Source organism: Peromyscus eremicus, chromosome 5, assembly GCF_949786415.1.
Source record: "Peromyscus eremicus chromosome 5, PerEre_H2_v1, whole genome shotgun sequence".
In the NCBI taxonomy this organism is placed as follows: domain Eukaryota; kingdom Metazoa; phylum Chordata; class Mammalia; order Rodentia; family Cricetidae; genus Peromyscus; species Peromyscus eremicus.
The window spans coordinates 61,113,912-61,122,905 of NC_081420.1; positions in this window are offsets into that span (position 1 = coordinate 61,113,912).

The window sequence follows — 8,994 nt, forward strand, 5'->3', positions numbered from 1 at the left end:
GAGGCAGGGCCTATGGGAAGAGCCATGGTCCCTGTCTACGCAGGCCCTACAACCCAGTTCAACAAACAGCACCATTCTGTACGCTGGGGACACAGTGAAATAGAAGCAAAGGGGGGGGGGGGCGCTGGGGGAGTCCTGTTCTTGAACTTGTTCTTCTAGTGCTGGAGACAGAAAACAAAGGTGAAAATATTGGGGGGGGGGGGGCACTAGGACCAAGACATAGTTGGAATTCCTGACAGGACAGGTGGGTGGGGCCCAGGTGTAGAAGGGCTGTGTCATCACAGGTAATTAGGAGTTGGGGATGTGCCAAGTCAACTCTCAAGTCACCTGGAACTCTCTGACCTCAATCTGATGGTTTCAACATCCCTGCTTGTGGTCGAAGAAAGGGAAAATGTCCAAGCTTCCTAGGAGGAACAAAACATAACAAATACTACGCATGTTATGCGATGCCGTGCTATACCAGCTCCCCCGTGCTCCACCAGCTCCCCCGTGCTCCACCAGCTCCACTGTGCTCCACCAGCTCCACTGTGCTCCACCAGCTCCACCGTGCTCCACCAGCTCCACCGTGCTCCACCAGCTCCCCCGTGCTATACCAGCCCCACCATGCTCCACCAGCTCCACCGTGCAGCAGCCATTGCACGCCCCCATGCTGTTCTCACTCTGCTCCACCACACTGCAACACTGCTTCGCAAATGTTTTCAGAACTGAGTTAAGGTTTACGCAGCTGAGACCAAGGGGCCCCATTTGCTGGGTTCGGCACGTGGGGTCTCAGTCTCACGGTAAGAGTGCTAGTTCTAAAACTGGTTCTCTGTCCATCCAGTTCCCACACGGCATCCAGGCAAATGGTGAATGGCAGGCAGGGAGGGGCCTGCGGATCAGGCTAATAACACTTAATGGAAGATGGAGCCTCAGATCCAGACAGCAGCCGCACTGGCTGATCCTCTAATGACAGAGGACGGATGGGTTGGCCGCCTTCAGAGGCGTCATCACATGAGAACCCTGATCAGATTGGCTGAGATGGGGCCTTGAACAAAACTTACCTGGGATTCACATTTTGTATTTTTGGACACCTTTTTGAAAGATTCATTTCTTTTTTAATTAGGCGTGTGTGCGGGTCTGTGTGTGGATATGTGCGCATGTGGGTTCAGATGCTTGCGGAGTCTAGAAGAGCACCTTGGGTCCCGGGGAGCTGAAGTTACAGGCAGCTACGAGCAGCGGGCAGGAAAACAAACTCGGTCCTCCACAAGAACCCACTCCTCACCACCCAGCCCAAACCTCCAGCCCCTCATTTGGTGTTTCTGAACAAGTGTGAAGGAGGAGGACATGCCTGGAGGTGGACACTGGTCTATCTGAAAATAAAGATGCGCTTGGGCCTGGCCCTGACATGAACATGCCATGCAGCCCGGCCCACTTTCCATCTCCCCAGGCCTCACAGGTTTAGCCAAGAGCAATTAGACACTGCTATGATAAGAAACCCCTACAGTCTCAGTGGCTTAACAAAATGAAGTCTATTTGACTTATAGCCATCCTGGAGGTCTGGTATTCCTTCCTCATCAGACTGGGGGGACCAGCCTATGGTTTGACTGTGTCCCCCCCCATTCCAGTTTTTGTTATGTAAATGAGCTCAGCCCTTTCTTGCTGGTTTTGGCACGTCTTCCTGTCATACAATACCTCTCATCAGAGAGAAGACCCTCACCAGACACAGCTTCTCCACCTTGGACTTCCTGACCTCAAAACTGTGAGCCAATTTGAACTTTCCTTGTTTATAATTGACCAGGCAGTGGTATTCTGGAAGAGCAGCATGGGACAGACTACGACTGTGCTCACAGTATCCCTGTGGCAGAGAAGGATGAGGCACGGAGAGCATCTGGTAGGCCCAGCATGGCTGACATTTCTCCTCCTAACACCGGTCACTGGATCTGGTTCGCTGTTGCACCATGAGGTGTCAGGAGTCAGTGTGTCTCCCCAGAAAGAGCACGTGGAGAGTTGTGGAGGACAGGGAGCAGGGTCTTCACGCACTCCCTCCTGAATGCTTTCATTCATGTTCCTTTCTGGAATAAGCCGCAGGCAAAGTTACATGTTGGAGCCACTGATTCTTTGCTGTCCTCAAAAAGTCCAGTGAGTGACACACAGAGCCACAGCAGTTACAGTCCTGGTACAGGGGGTATGGCCTGGAGAGAGGGCAAGAGTGATTTAGCAATTGCCCCCTACCAAAACGCATCTGTGTATGAATGCACAATTGTGTGTTTCTGGGGCCAAAGAGACGGCTCAGTAGTCGAGAGTACTGGCTGCCCTTACAGAGGACCCAGGTTCAGTTCCCAGAACTCACTCAGTAGCTCACAATCACATGTACTCCTCCTCTGGGGGATCCAATGCCTTCTTCTGGAGTCCTTGGGTACCAGGCATGCATGTAGTACACATACATACATACATACGTGCAAGCAAAACATTCATACACATACAATTTTAAAACACAAAACAAAACCCCCAAATATGTGTTTCTTATAAATTCTAATGGTATAAAGGAGAATAGACAATTTATAATGCTAAAATATATAATATCCTAACTGTAAATTCTATTTACCCAGTTGATTCATATATAACTTGTTCACTGATTTGTGTCAAACATATTCAGCCATGATTCGACAAATGGACTTAGGCCTCAATCGATACCTTTAATTTTTCCATCAAATGTATTGTCCTTAAGGGGCTGGAGAGATGACTCAGTGGTTAGGAGCTTGGATAGCTTTTGCAGAGGACCTGAGTTCAGTTCCCAGAACCCACATCAGGTGGCTCAGAGCTGCCTGTAAGTCCAGCTCCTGAGAACTCTCATTTGAGGCCTCCACGGACACTTGGACACATGACACAGACACACAGACACACAAATATCCATATCAGTAAATCTTTAAGGATCTATTGTCCTTAGACCTGCTATGTGATCTTTACACAAATTGTATTTATTAAAAATTATATTTATGGGCTGGAGAGATGGCTCAGAGGTTAAGAGCACTGGCTGCTCTTCCAGAGGTCCTGAGTTCAATTCCCAGCAACCACATGGTGGCTCATGACCATCAATAATGAGATCTAGTGCCCTCTTCTGGTGTACAGGCATTCTGTACACATAATAAATAAAAATTAAATGTATTAAGCAAGGTCTTAGTGAATTGGGTAATAGTTTTCAAACACTAGAAAAAAAGATTTCTTCTCTCTTGCATTCAGGTATAACGCATGGCTCAGCTAATCTGCCTTACTCACATTTTCTCCCTTATCTCTTTCTCAAATGTAGCCCCACCTACAAAGCAATAAATATATCAAGCTCTGATTTGTAGTATTTGTCTACTGCAAGGACTTACATACACCTACTCAGCTGGGCCAATTTCCAGTGTGTGACATCACTGTGCTGAGTTGAAAAGAGATGTGCAGCAGGAAACCACTGTATGAAGGCCAGGCCAGAAGGGAGCTCAGGGCCAGGCCTTCTGGCTCTGTCTCCTACCGCTGAGGTATGATCATGTCTGCTGTGGTGGGAGAGGCCAGACCACTAACCTGGCAAAGCAGTCCAGGACATCCATCCTGACACCCGTCACCAGGCTTTCAGGGCTTGGCTAAATGAAGTGAAGAAGTTCTGGAACAGACTTTGCCTTTTCGGAATGAGAAGACCATGGAGTCTCCAGGATGCTATGTCTTATGGCATCATCAACTTTATAAGAAGAATGGAGAGGGCGTGTATCTGAGAGCTGCCAGGGGTTCAGACCAATTATCTGTACTTAACACACAGGTCAACCCTGAGAGGGATGCATCATGGAGGAAACTGAGGCAGGAGCACTTAGGATCCCACAGAGTCCTACAGCTAGTCAGGGCCAGAGCTGCGAACCCAGCCGTCCAGCCGTCCCACTCTTTGCTGTGACCCTGAGCTGCTGTCCCCCTCAGAGGGGCCTTGTCCTAGGCACTCTCTCCTTTCTGGGATGGGCTGAGCCTAGGACTCCTGTGGGTGAGTACATGAACAAGGCAGGCCCAGGCTGTGGGGCTAGCAGCTTAGACGACGTGGGGATTTTTATTTTATAGAGAGAGTAGAGGCCAGGCATGGCACATGACTTTAATCCTAGCACTTGTGGGACACAGGCAGGTGAGTTCAAAGCTAGCGTGATCTTCACAAAAAGTTCCAGGGCTACACAGTGAGACCCTGTCTGAAGAGCAAAAACAAACAACAACAACAACAAAACCAAACAGCAACAAAATGCAAAACTTACCTCAACCAGGGAGGGCTTCCTCAGGGTTTGCCTTCTGTGTCTGTTTTCTCTGGAAAAGTGAAGCAACACCCTAGAGAGCCAGCTCAGGGGGTCTGAAGGAAAATTCCAAAATAGCTGGCCTCACTATCTCTTCCGTGCAGAGTGGGATGTGGCCCCTTGGGTGTGCCTGGGTGCAGGTTGCGGGTAGCGGGAGTGATTCAAGTGGGAAGGGCTGGCACACGCCTGCTTTTAGAAAGCAAGAAGAACCCGAGGGGAGATGGGAAAGTCCCTGTGGGCAGGAAGCTGGTGGAGCAGGAGGAGGTAACCCACCCAGCCTCCAGCATGCAGCCTGAGGAGGAAGTAAGGGCCCATTCTACTCTTGGCTACTATCGCTAGCACAAAGTCACAAGTGACCCTCCAGAAAGCATCACTACTGAAAGGCCATCTGAGGGAGGGATCACCCAGGCTGCATTTTGGGTTTTTGTGTTTCTTTTTTGTATGGGAGTGGGTGTGGGTGTGTATGTGTGTGTGTGTGTGTGTGTGTGTGTGTGTGTGTGTGTGTGTGTGTGTGCTTGAGTCAGGGTCTTACTATGCAGCTCTGGCTGTTGTGGAACTCACTATAGACCAGACTGGCCACAAACTCAGAGATCCACCTGCCTCCTGAGTGCTGGGCACCATGCTTAGCTGGGTTTGTAAATCTCAAAAATCACCAGCACCACTGACTAGACTATTCTCTGCCATTGGAGTAGCTCATGGCCTGTTCTCTGGCCTTCTCCCTAATAAGTCTGTTCACAGGCCACAGGGCGAACCAGGCAAGGTGCAGGTCTGTCTGAGAAGGGGGGACAGGAGGCCCCTGGGGTAGATGAAGGGCAACTAGGAGGAGGTGCCAGTTTCCAGCTGAAAGAGGTTCAGTGGCCCCAGTGGAGGATGAGAAGGCTACTGGGGGTGGGGGGTGTACAGCCTGGTGCTGGAGGAGAGTAGACAGCATCCCCACAGAAGAGGCAAGGGTTACGAGGCCGATCTCTACAGGGGGTGTGACCAGCTAAGTCAGGATCTGAAGGACCATGGAGCCAGTCTCTCTTATCAGGGGAGGGTTATAAGCATAGAAAGGAGAAGCCCAGAATGAACCTCTTTGCTGTTGGCCTGGAATTGGAGACACGGATGTGAACTCCAGTTTCAGTCTACATCTTCAAAGAATGAGAAAGTATGGGTGTAGCTAAAGTTTTCTTGCCTGGCCCATGGTCAGGGCAAATCTCTCTCACCTGCCAGTCCCACAGCCTCAGACCCAACCAAGTAAACACAGAGACTTATATCGGTTACAAACTGTATGGCCGTGGCAGGCTTCTTGCTAACTGTTCTTACAGCTTAAATTAATCCATTTCCATTAATCTATACCTTGCCACATGGCTCGTGGCTTACCAGCATCTTCACATGCTGTTTGTCATCATGGCGGCTGGCAGTGTCTCTCTGACTCAGCCTTCCACTTCCCAGCTTTATTCTCCTCCTTGTCCCGCCTACACTTCCTGCCTAGCCAATGGCCAATCAGTGTTTTATTTATTGACTAATTAGCAACACATTTGCCATACATAACATCCCACAGCATATGGGCACGGATGTGTATCTGCAAGTCCAAGTGCATAGACAGACCTGTGTCTCCTAGCTCAGTCTCCAAAGGCCTGGGGACAGTCACAACCTGATCTCCACAAGCTCACACAGCCACTGCCTTATGACGCTATTCATGCTCCACTGGTCACAGAAGGGCTCTACAGAGAGGAGGTGAGTCCAGAGCTGGGGCAGGGAAAGCAGAGAACACAGAAAATAATGTAGCTTGTGGTGCAAACCTGTGATCCCAGCACATGGAAGATAGGCAGGTGGATCTCTGTGAGTTCAAGGCCAGTCTGGAGTGCCTGGTCCATACAGAGAGTTCCAGATCAACAGGGGCTACACAGTGAGACCTCATTAGAAGAAGGAAGAGGAGGAAGAAGAGGAGGAGGAAGAGGAGGAGGAGGAGGAGGAGGAGGAGGAGGAGGAGGAGGAGGAGAAATGTCTGGGTGATGGTGACATGCAGCACACAGAAGCTGGCTTGAAGGGGCTCCCACTGACTAAATCTGACATCATTCGAGCATGAAATAGTGATAATAGATTATAGCCCATTACAACCCATTAAATAAAAAGGGAATCCATGTGAGGCCAAATATACATTAATTATACTAGTCATAGTTACATTCATAAACATACTTATCATTAATTATTAACTATAATGATTTATTTGATGAGTAAAAGGATTTTTATGTAGTTTCAAAGTACCACTCCATAAAATACTTAACTAATTACAAAGGAAAAAAACTTTATATAGAAAAGTCTGGTAGACACTACCTCATTCAAGTGGCACAGTCACACCAGGGATGGAGTGGACAGAAATCACGCCATGGGAACACAGTGTCTCACATACTGTTCCTTCCAGAGTTGAAACCTCCATTCAATCCGCACACCAGAAAACAGAAAACTCAAGCTGGCTCAGCAATACTCAAATGCTATCGTCGTAAATTAATAAAAGATTAGAGACTCCCTGACCGAAGGGAGATAAAAGACAATCAAATACCACACATTTCTGCTCTGGATCCTTCTGCTTATGTGAACAAAATGTCAAAGCTGTCAAGTTCAAAATGGTGTTGTCTGTGTCAACCTTAACAATCAGAGAAGGACATGAAGCTGGAAGTTTACGGGCTGGGAGGATGGCTCAGTGGGTAAAGAGCCTGCAATACAAGCACGAAGACCTGAGTTCGGATCCTCAGCACTCACATAAAAGCAGGGCAAGCCCAGCACCAGGGAAGTAGAAATGGGCGGATCTTGCTCATCAGCCTCCCTGAATCAGTGAGCTCCAGATGCAGTGAGAGAGCCTGCCCCCAAAATAAGATGAGAGTAATTGAGATAGACAACTGACAGGGACCTGGGTGCATGTGAGACACACACACACACACACACACACACACACACACACACACACACACACACACTGGGGGTTTATGAATGAAAGGTTATTTATAAAACCTACTTCAATTAGTTCAGGATTTGCCGAGAAATGCCTGTCTAACCTTAGACTGACAGCACTCTGGTAGTGAAAACACCTGGTGTAATCCTCCCCATTTTCTGTTTACAAACATCCACTAGCTTTAGTCTCCTCAAACACGCCATAGTTCCGAAGGTGTACATAGTCCCACAGTAATGCTCTGATCATTCCTAGTAAATACCACAACTGTTTGCTACTGTTTTTGTATGTGTGTGTATGTGCGCATGTACACATGCATGCATGTTTAAACATTGTACACGTGGGGTGCTTGTGTGTGGGTTTCTGTGTGCATATAAGTGTGTAGAGGTCAACCCGAGTTGTCCTTCTCAGGTGTCACCCACTTTTTAAAAATTGATCACTGTCGTTTGTGTGTCTGATGTCTGTGTGGGGGTCAGAAGGCAGCGTCAGCTCTCTCTTTACCGGATGTGGGTTCTAGAGGTCAAACTCAGGTCGTCGGGCTTCCACGGCAAGCACTTAACCACCCAGCTGTCCCTATTCTCACCGTGTAGAGTTTTCTTTCTTATTTTTTTAGATAGGGTCTCTCATTGAAGTTCACCAAGGAAGCTGGATGGTTGGCCAGCGAACCCCAGGAACTTGCCTCTGCCTTCCCAGCACTGGATTACCAGCACACATCACCACACTCTGCTCTCTAAAAACCTGGTTCTGGAGATTTCAGTTCCCACCACATGTTAGTGTGGCAAGCTCTGCATCACCACAGCCATCTCTCTAGCCCATATCACGTTCTCCGAAGGACATCACGGGAAGACTGGGAGAACTTGAACGATGGGTGGTGATGGTCGACGTCCAGGTTTGGACACCTGGACTGTGGTGACACAGGAGGGTATGTCGCAATATTTGAAAGTGATGGGACCCTGACACAAGCTTTTCCCAAATGGTTCTGGAAAAAAAAAAAAAAAAGCAAATTCTACTTTCAAGCTTTTCTGTGAAAATGTGAAGTTGTTGCTAAATGAGTCAGGCCATGGGGCTGGAGAGATGGTGCAGTAATTAAGAGCATTGACTGCTCTTCCAGAGGACCCGGGTTCAATTCCCAGCACCCACATGGCAGCTCACAGCTGTCTATAACTCCAGTTCCAGGGTACCTGACAAAACACCAATGCATATAATTTAAAAAAAAAAAATGAAAAAAAATTTAAGAGGGGAACCCTTCTTTTCTCTCTACCATTTTTGTTTGTGTTTTTTTGTGCTTATGTTTGCTGTAATAGATAATTGTTCTCTAATTATTTAATAAAACTGACATTCCAAAGAGCACAGCAAGTTAGCCTGTGGTTTCATTTGCTTCCTGGCTCACGTCCACAAAATCTCAAGGAGTTGTAGTTCCTGAAGATCCAAATCAGATCAAAGGCCTGTCAATCACGCTGAGGAGAGAGAGAAGGGAGAGAGGCCAGGCATGCGCTGTTAGTCATTTGCATTACAGTATAACACACTCCTTTCCTACGGAAATAGTTTAAAGTGGGGGAGAGGGAAAGGAAGAGAACCACGAATGAGGGCACACAGCCGGGCACGGGAGTGCCCGACTCTAATCCTTACCTACCTGGAAGACTGAGGCAAGAATCTGAGATTTGAGAGTTCGAGGTCAGCCCAGTGAGACCTTGTCAGAAACAAAACACCGCCACCAGACCACAAGAAGAGCAGCAGAGGGGAGGGAGGGAACCTGGGTTGGCCCAGTCACCCTTCACT